General features: G+C 53.4%; 1 long non-coding RNA gene across 1 annotated transcript; it reads right to left on the bottom strand.

Moving 5' to 3' along the window:
* Positions 1-245: 245 nt before the first annotated feature.
* LOC131402489 (uncharacterized) lies at positions 246-1885 on the bottom strand. Its single transcript, XR_009218712.1, has 3 exons — positions 1653-1885; positions 859-1008; positions 246-457 (listed from the first exon to the last, which is right to left on the bottom strand). It is a non-coding gene; the product is annotated as an uncharacterized LOC131402489 (long non-coding RNA).
* Between the last annotated feature and the right edge of the window lie 5672 nt (positions 1886-7557).

A 7557-nucleotide genomic window follows, 5' to 3' on the forward strand; every position in this document is an offset into this window, starting at 1 on the left:
TTTTTTAAGAAGGGGTCCTGCATATTTTCTCTGCACTGGGCCACAAGTTACATAGTCCATCCCGCTGATGGGGTTTTCACATAAGGTGTCACTTGAGAAAGGCTGCTCGAGTCCCACCGGTGGTGGCAGCACCTGCCCTCTCCCTAGTCCCCTCAGCTCTGCTGGACTTGTGGGCGAGGCCTTGGAGGGGCAGGAACTCTGTGGCCAGAGCTTACCCTGTGGTTCCTCTGTCAGTGAGGCCATCGTGTGTTTGCACCAGATCTTGACCAAGGCCTGAAGACCTGCATCTCCAGCTGGCCCTCTGGGATCTGGGTGAGCAGGCAGCCCTGGCAGAGGTCCCCAGCCCCACCTGCACCAAAATCCACCTGAGAAGTCCCTCTCCAGGGCCCACTCCTCCAGGCTGGCAGCACTTCCATCCTCCCGGGGTGTAAAACACACCTTAAAACACACAGAATCCCTCAGAGGGAGCAGAAGAGGAAAGACAAGTTGGCAAAAGCTGTTTTTCTAGGAGGAAGTGATATATTTTTAGTTCCTTATCTACTTTTCCCTTTTAAAAATTATATATATGAACCCATTTGAGAAAATTTGACAATCTAGAGAATCAGAAAATGTTCAAAGCTATATCAACCATAGTTCTCCTTCCCAAAGATAACCACTGTAAACACTTTGTTGTGTTTTCTTCAAATTTTTTTCTATGCACAGACCTTGGGATGTTCCCCCCGCTTTATTTACATAATATCACATATATGAATGTTGAATTTGAATCTTGATGTGTTTGTTTTTTTACCTAACATTATAGCACAAGTGTTTTCTCATGCTGAAAGTATGCTTTTTGATGGCTGTTTGATCCTCCAGTACCTGTGAGCATGCCATCATCCATGCAGCCATCTCCCATCATTGGCTCTTAAAGTTGTTGCAAATTTTTGTTACTAGAAACACTCATCTCTGCAACTGAAATGTTCATATGAGAGAACGTCTCCTTGGGACAGGTTTCCAAAAGTAGAATGACTGAAACAAAAGGTAGAAGCACGGTCAAGGCTCCCATTCCTTCCACCCTGCGTCACTGCTCTCTGAACTGACTGCACCGCCCTGACGGCCCCGAGGGCTGCACAGTAGGACCACCTGCATCGCGCCTCTCCCACACTGAGTGTGACATTTTCTTGTTCACTTCCCTAAGTCAGAGAGCCCCGCTTTTCCCCCAAGGTCACAATGGGAAGCGGCCCTAGAAAGACGAGGTCTGCACTTCCTGTAGTTGCGTGGGTGATGGTGCCGTCCCATGGGTAGTGGAATGTCCTGTGTAAGCTCCCACTTAGAGTTTATTGCAAAGGAGGCATGTTTTTCTTTAATGGAGTTTATAAGCAGAGGTTTCAGTGGACCCATCCCTGCCAATCAAGTACTGAAGGGCAGGTTTGGGGAGATTGGCTGGGCTTTTGGGAGCTGGAAGGCAGGGTATTGTGTTTCCAAGAGGTTGGAACAGAGCAGGCCAGCAGCAGACCCAAGTTGCTGAGCCTGGGGAGGTGTGGAAGGACAGGGACAAATGGATAAAGGGACAGACAGCTGAAGGGACGTGACTCGGGAGGGCATGTCTTGTGGAGGGAAGCCCTGGAATGGGGGACTCAGGAGACCTGGTTCCAGGCCAGCTACTGACTCACCTTATGACCTCGGATGGGTCACTTCTGTCACTGGTGGGGCACTCTGGGAGGGAGGCCTCTTGGGGGAGCCAGGGCTGAGGGGAATGTGGAGCTGCAATTCAGTGACCACAGAGGCCTCAGCTGAACCCCCAAAACTCCGGAGCTGGGTAGCCCTTCAGACCCTTCAGGCGGCGAGGCACACCACAGCACCCACAACAGCCCTCTCCGACCTTCCAATACACAGGTGTCAGACAAGATGGTGCCCCATGTCTATAAAGATCTGTGACTCTGATGGTGTCCTGATGCCTGAGGCCAACTATCTGGCCCAGGATAGGGCAGTGGTGCCAGAGTCATCCTCAAAGGCAAGGGTGTCTCTGGGTGGGAGCTCTGAACTAGGTCTTGACCTCTGTGGGTGGGGCTGGGTGACCAAGGGCTTGTGGAGCCACTCCTCGTGCAGACCCATTAGACATCCTGCTGCCCATGGTCAATTTCTATCAAGAGTTGGTCTCCAGCCACCAGTACAGCCTGCAGATCCTGGCCCACTGAAAGCAGAACAGCGACTTGACTTTGACAAGCTGCTGAAGCACTATGAGGCCAAACTGACTGCAAGGAGAGAGTTCTGGAGATCTTCCTCACTGACCCCATGTTCCAGCTGGCACCTAGACCTGTCCTTGAGGGCACATGCCTTGGGAGCCTTCTGGGGGTCCATGGCAGTGAGGGCCCCAGCTGGGAGCAAGCCACAGCTGGGGGCACCATGGAGCCATGGCCGGGAGAGCCCAGACCCTAACAGGCCCCAGCTCTGGGCTGCCTGTAGAATGGGGTTAGAGCCAGCCCTTGACCCAGCGAACCGCAGGGCTGTCCAGCTCCACAGAGCATGCAGTGTGGGAAGGTGAGGGGGAGCTCCTGGTACTGAGCCTACCTCCAGGCCCTTTCTCCTGCTGGCTTAGAGCATCAAGATCTGGGCTCTTGCCCCAAACAAGACCCTGGAAGATCCTCCACATTAGAGTCTGAGATCAGAAGTGCTGTGGGTGTCCGTCCTCATCCCTGCTCATGGGAGTGCTGGTTGCTGAGAGAACCATTCTCCGTCCACTTGGTCACTCTCTCTCCCTCTCTACATTGCTGTTTTCTCTCTGACTTACTTCATCACTGTCTCTCTCCTTGCCTCTGTCCCTGTCCCCCTGCCTCTCCCTGCCACAGATTCCCAGGCACATTCTGACACTGCACGAGCTCCTGGCCCACTTTTCACGAGCACATAGAGCCAACAGACTGGACGATGCCAGGGCTAAACTGGGGGAGCTGTCTGGGTGAGCCCGGCTCCGGGGTGCCCCCATCAGTGGAAAGGCCAGGGCTAAGGATGCTCCCCAGCAGGAGTTTCCTGAGCCCCAGATGCTAAAATATCATGTTCAGGTTAGGATCCCAAGGGGTGGGTGTTGGGGCACCCCCAGCTTGCCTCACCTGGAAGCAGGGTCTCCGGAGCAATCTGAGTTTTTCACAGCTCAAGCTCAGGGGGCAGTTGGTGGGATGGTGTGGGTGGTGTGCTGTCCCTGGCACAGATGGGGTTCGAGGAAGGGCCCTGGGCACTCACGTGGGCCCATCTGCCAGAGCAGGGATCCGCCCAGGGACTCGCAGGCACTCTGCCAACTTCCCCTGTTCTCCAGTGTCAGTGTCTCACAACCTGTGGTATAGGAGCCCCAGAGGGGGTCCTGGCTGATGGGCCTTCATGTGCCCAAGGGTGCAGTCACAGCAGGCAGTGTCATGGATGGACAAACACCTGACTTTTCCAGTGTCAGAGGCCCCAGCCCTCTGGTCAAGGCCCCTTCGTTGCCCCTCATTCAGTCTCCAAAGCCCAGGGGGATCCTTCCTCTGCCAGGGCAGAAGCAGAGGGACCAGGGAGGAGGCTCCTACAACAGCCCAGGCAGCAGTGGACGGTGGCCTGCACCAGGTGGTGGCAGTGGAGGTGAGGAGGAGGTTCAGATTCGAGGTGTGTTTTGAAGATGGAACCAACAGGAGTTTCTGATGCATTAGATGTGGGGAGAGAGAAGATGGGAGGCAAGAGTGATTCGACAGTTTTTGGCTGAGCAAGCAGAAGGTTGGAGTTGCTGCTAACCAAGATGGAAAAACTGGCAGGATGGGCAGGTGTGGAGGGGAAATCTTTCTTGCTTCACTGGATCTTGACTGGGGGCATGTTGAGCTTGAGATGGACAACAGTGGTGGAGGGGACAAGATGGAGGAGGGCGTTTGAGTCTGAAGTGTAAGGGAGTGAGCCATTCAGGAGCCATCAGCTCAGAGATGGTATTTAAAGTCACAAGACTGGTGAGATCACCAAGGGAGTAGGTTTAGGCAGGAACGAGGTGCGTACCAAGAGCTGAGCCCTGGGGTCTGCACCTTATGGAGGCTAAGATATGATGAGCAGCCTTGTACTCAACGATGGGCTGCCAGAATCTGCAAAGGAGGGTCGGTCTGCAGCATGTAGGGTCCAGTACCCAGCCCTGCCAACCACTCAGTGCCCTAAATGGCTTCCCGAGTCCAGCAAAAGGCAGCCGGTAGGGCCACGTCTCCCAGCTGGGCAGAGGGAGGACCAGGCTGGAATAGGGCAGGGCACAGGCCGCGGAGTTGGGGGTTCATTCAGGGAGCAGATGTAATCAGAGTGTGTTTGTAGACTAACAAAAACCATTGTGGGGTGGAGACCCCAGTCCTCTCATGACCCAAGGAGCCAAATCCTGCACACTTCCCCAAGGAGAAGACTTGGGACTCCAACGAGGCTCCTCATCCCTGTGGCATGCCCTGTACCGGTGCGGGCCATAGCAAGGAAGGCACATGAGTGCCAAGGCATTTATCCTAAGATCCCGATCCCCTTTCCCGAAACCTACTCATCTGATCACCTGATCAGCTGCATCTGGCCTGAACACAGCCCTAGTGGCACAGAAGAGGGTTTTCCTATAGCCCTGACAGCAGCCCTTTCATCCTCCTCTCTCCCTCCCTTGGAGGACTGAGGAAAGCTCCCAGCCCTGCAGGAAGCCATCAGATAACAAACCCTCCCTGGCTGTGCTCAGAAACACTCCTCCCCTGGGGCTGACTCTCTCCTACCTCTGGCCTTTGTCCCGCTTTTTCTCCTGAACCTCATCTCTTGGGCTCACTGTAACCCAGGTTGTCAATTCCAGCTGCCCCGGCAGACTGCGGCCCTGGGAACTCCTCCCCAGCTGCGTGGACGGTGTGGCTCTCAGAACAAAACCCAGCCGGGGCTAGCAGGAGTCCTGAGCAGCTGCAGCTGGCACTTCTCTAACAGTGAAACTAGTGTTGCTACTGTGGGATCGCCCCCTTGTTTGTAGCAAATACAGCCCTCCTCAGCAAAATCTCCACCATCGTCAAAAGAAATGGTTCTGCTTACCTTTGCTAACTTCCAAAAATGAATCCCTATCCAGGGAACTAGCATATCCTTGAATGGTGCCTCCCTGTGCCCCGACCCTTCCAGAAGAGGGCTAGGGACTGGGCTGCTGAGAAGAGCATTGCTGGGAGGGAGGGACTAAGGATCCTAAGGAAGAGACCCCGTCTCCATGCCACAGTCTGATAGCCAGAAAACAACGGGTAATAATAGTTGGATAATAACACCTTTGCAACCAGTGATACTAGCAACAGTGATCACGGCCCTTTACTCAAGCACCTGCCGTGTGTGCTGGGCCTGAGGTCAGCACGTGAAATGCATTCTTTTCCATCCTCACTCTGACATTCTACAGGTGAACACACTGAGGGTCAGAGGGGCCCAATAATTGGCTCATCGCTGAGTTCGTTAATCACCGATCCAGCTCGACCAGTGTCATCTCTCTTTGCTGGGAGGGTTAAATTGGACAGTGTCTACTAGAGAACTTTGGAAGCCATGCATATTAAGCAGCCCTCTTGGTGATCTGGTCGTGGTTGTAGAATTTGAGGCATCAGCAGACAAATAAGACATTTGTGCTTTTCTTGGAGTAAGTGGGGTACTTTCTCCAGATGCTCATCCCCACAAAATTACTATCTTCCTAAGACTCCTGAAAACCCACCAAGGCTCTTAGCAAAGTTGGCAACTCACAGGCCTCTTTTCCCACCAATGCTATTTTTTTGTGTGTGAGGAAGATCAGCCCTGAGCTAACATCCACGCTAATCCTTTTTTTTTTTTTTTGGCTGAGGAAAACCGGCTCTGAGCTAACATCTATTGCCAATCCTCCTCCTTTTTTCCCCAAAGCCCCAGTAGATAGTTGTGTGTCGTAGTTTCACATCCTTCTAGTTGCTGTATGTGGGACGTGGCCTCAGCATGGCCGGAGAAGCAGCTTGTCGGTGCGCGCCCGAGATCCGAACCAGGGCCACCAGTAACGGAGCGTGCACACTTAACCGCTAAGCCACGGGGCCGGCCCCACCGCCAATGCTATTTTTAAAAAGCAGTTAAATGGCGCCACCTCCTGGAGGAGGGGTGTTGCGGCAGTCATAACAGGACAAATAGGAGAGTTGTCCTTATTCTCACATTAAGGGACAAGGTGTGTCTTGCTCCCACCAAACATGCTGGAGCCTACGGGAGTCAGACTTTCATTGAGCCAGCTGGATTGCCAGGTGCTCCAAAACTAAGCCATTCCAGGACCTGAACATTAAGGAAGCAGCTATATAACATACATTGGGGGAGGGGTGGAGACAGTAAATGCAAAGGCCCTGAGGAAGGATGGGTGGGTGGAGTTCTATGGATGGAGATAAGGCCAGTAGTGGTGTGGGGGGCAGAGTAAAGAAGAAAGGTTGTTTCCTATACTCCTGTCCTCCCAGTTTTGCCGTCTCAGTTCCACGTGGTTCAAACTTTTAAATCAGACCTGCTTTCTAGCTGTTAATCTCCATTTCCATTTCCAACACCTGTCTCCTTGGGCTATGAGAAGGATGATATAATACCATGCCCATAGAGTGCCCGGCAGAGCGGGCATTCAATATGCATGCTCTCTCCCCCTTTGTGACCACAGGCTCCACCTGAGAATCCTGGGTGCCAGGCCTTCTTCCTAGGTCTGGCCAGAGGCCCGGCATTCCCTTCTCCCTGAGAGACGGGGGCAGCCTGTCTCTGACATTTTCTGTCCCGACAGGATAATGTACAATGAAGTAAACAAGACAAAGAGCATCCAGGAAAACATAGCCATGGAGGGCATGATTGTCGAAGGCTGTGAGAACCTCCTGGACACCAGCCAGACTTTTGTGAGATGGGGCATGACACCCTGCCTCCCCCAAATCTCAAGGTAGACCCCAGCAGTGGTGGCACTTGGGGACACCACCAGTTCGTTTGGCTACTATGTGCCAAAACCTGCCAGCATGATTGTGGAGTATTCCAGGGCTGCTGGAGGAATGTGACAGCTGTATGTGGATGTCAGTATCTGCACACATGGATGCAGATATTACTGCTTTTCACAGTTCCCTTCTCTCCAGATGTACACATGATTCTTCCCAGATGCCCTTGATGTGTCTGTGGATGTCATAGTAAACACTGACATGTCCTTTTGGGGAGAGAGGAGTGGAGGAGAAGGACAGATACTGATTGGCCTGGTGAATCACAAGCATGTTCAGCATCCGAGGGGAAGTCATGTGGGTCAGTCCCTCTGTCCCTTGCTCATCATCCTTAGCCCCTTGTGGGAGGCCGTGATCACAGCGGTTCTCACAGGTAGGAGGTTGCCTTCACCCTCAGCCTCCACTCACGCACAGCCCTGTCAGGGGGCAGCTAGAGGCTGTGACTGAGGGGACTGACTTCCAACTCAGAGACGTTAGAGCCGCAAGGAGTTTCAGGGTCACCTCTTCAGATTCCACTTGCTGTGGGACCCTCAGCTTCTGCTTGCATGCCCCCGAGGTGACCTCCACCTCAGATGGGCCTCCTGAGTTCCTTCTATCCAGCCCTGGGACTCTGTGAGCAGATGAAAAGCTCGCCAGCACT

This window comes from Diceros bicornis, unplaced genomic scaffold, assembly GCF_020826845.1.
Source record: "Diceros bicornis minor isolate mBicDic1 unplaced genomic scaffold, mDicBic1.mat.cur scaffold_112_ctg1, whole genome shotgun sequence".
Classification (NCBI taxonomy): Eukaryota; Metazoa; Chordata; class Mammalia; order Perissodactyla; family Rhinocerotidae; genus Diceros; species Diceros bicornis.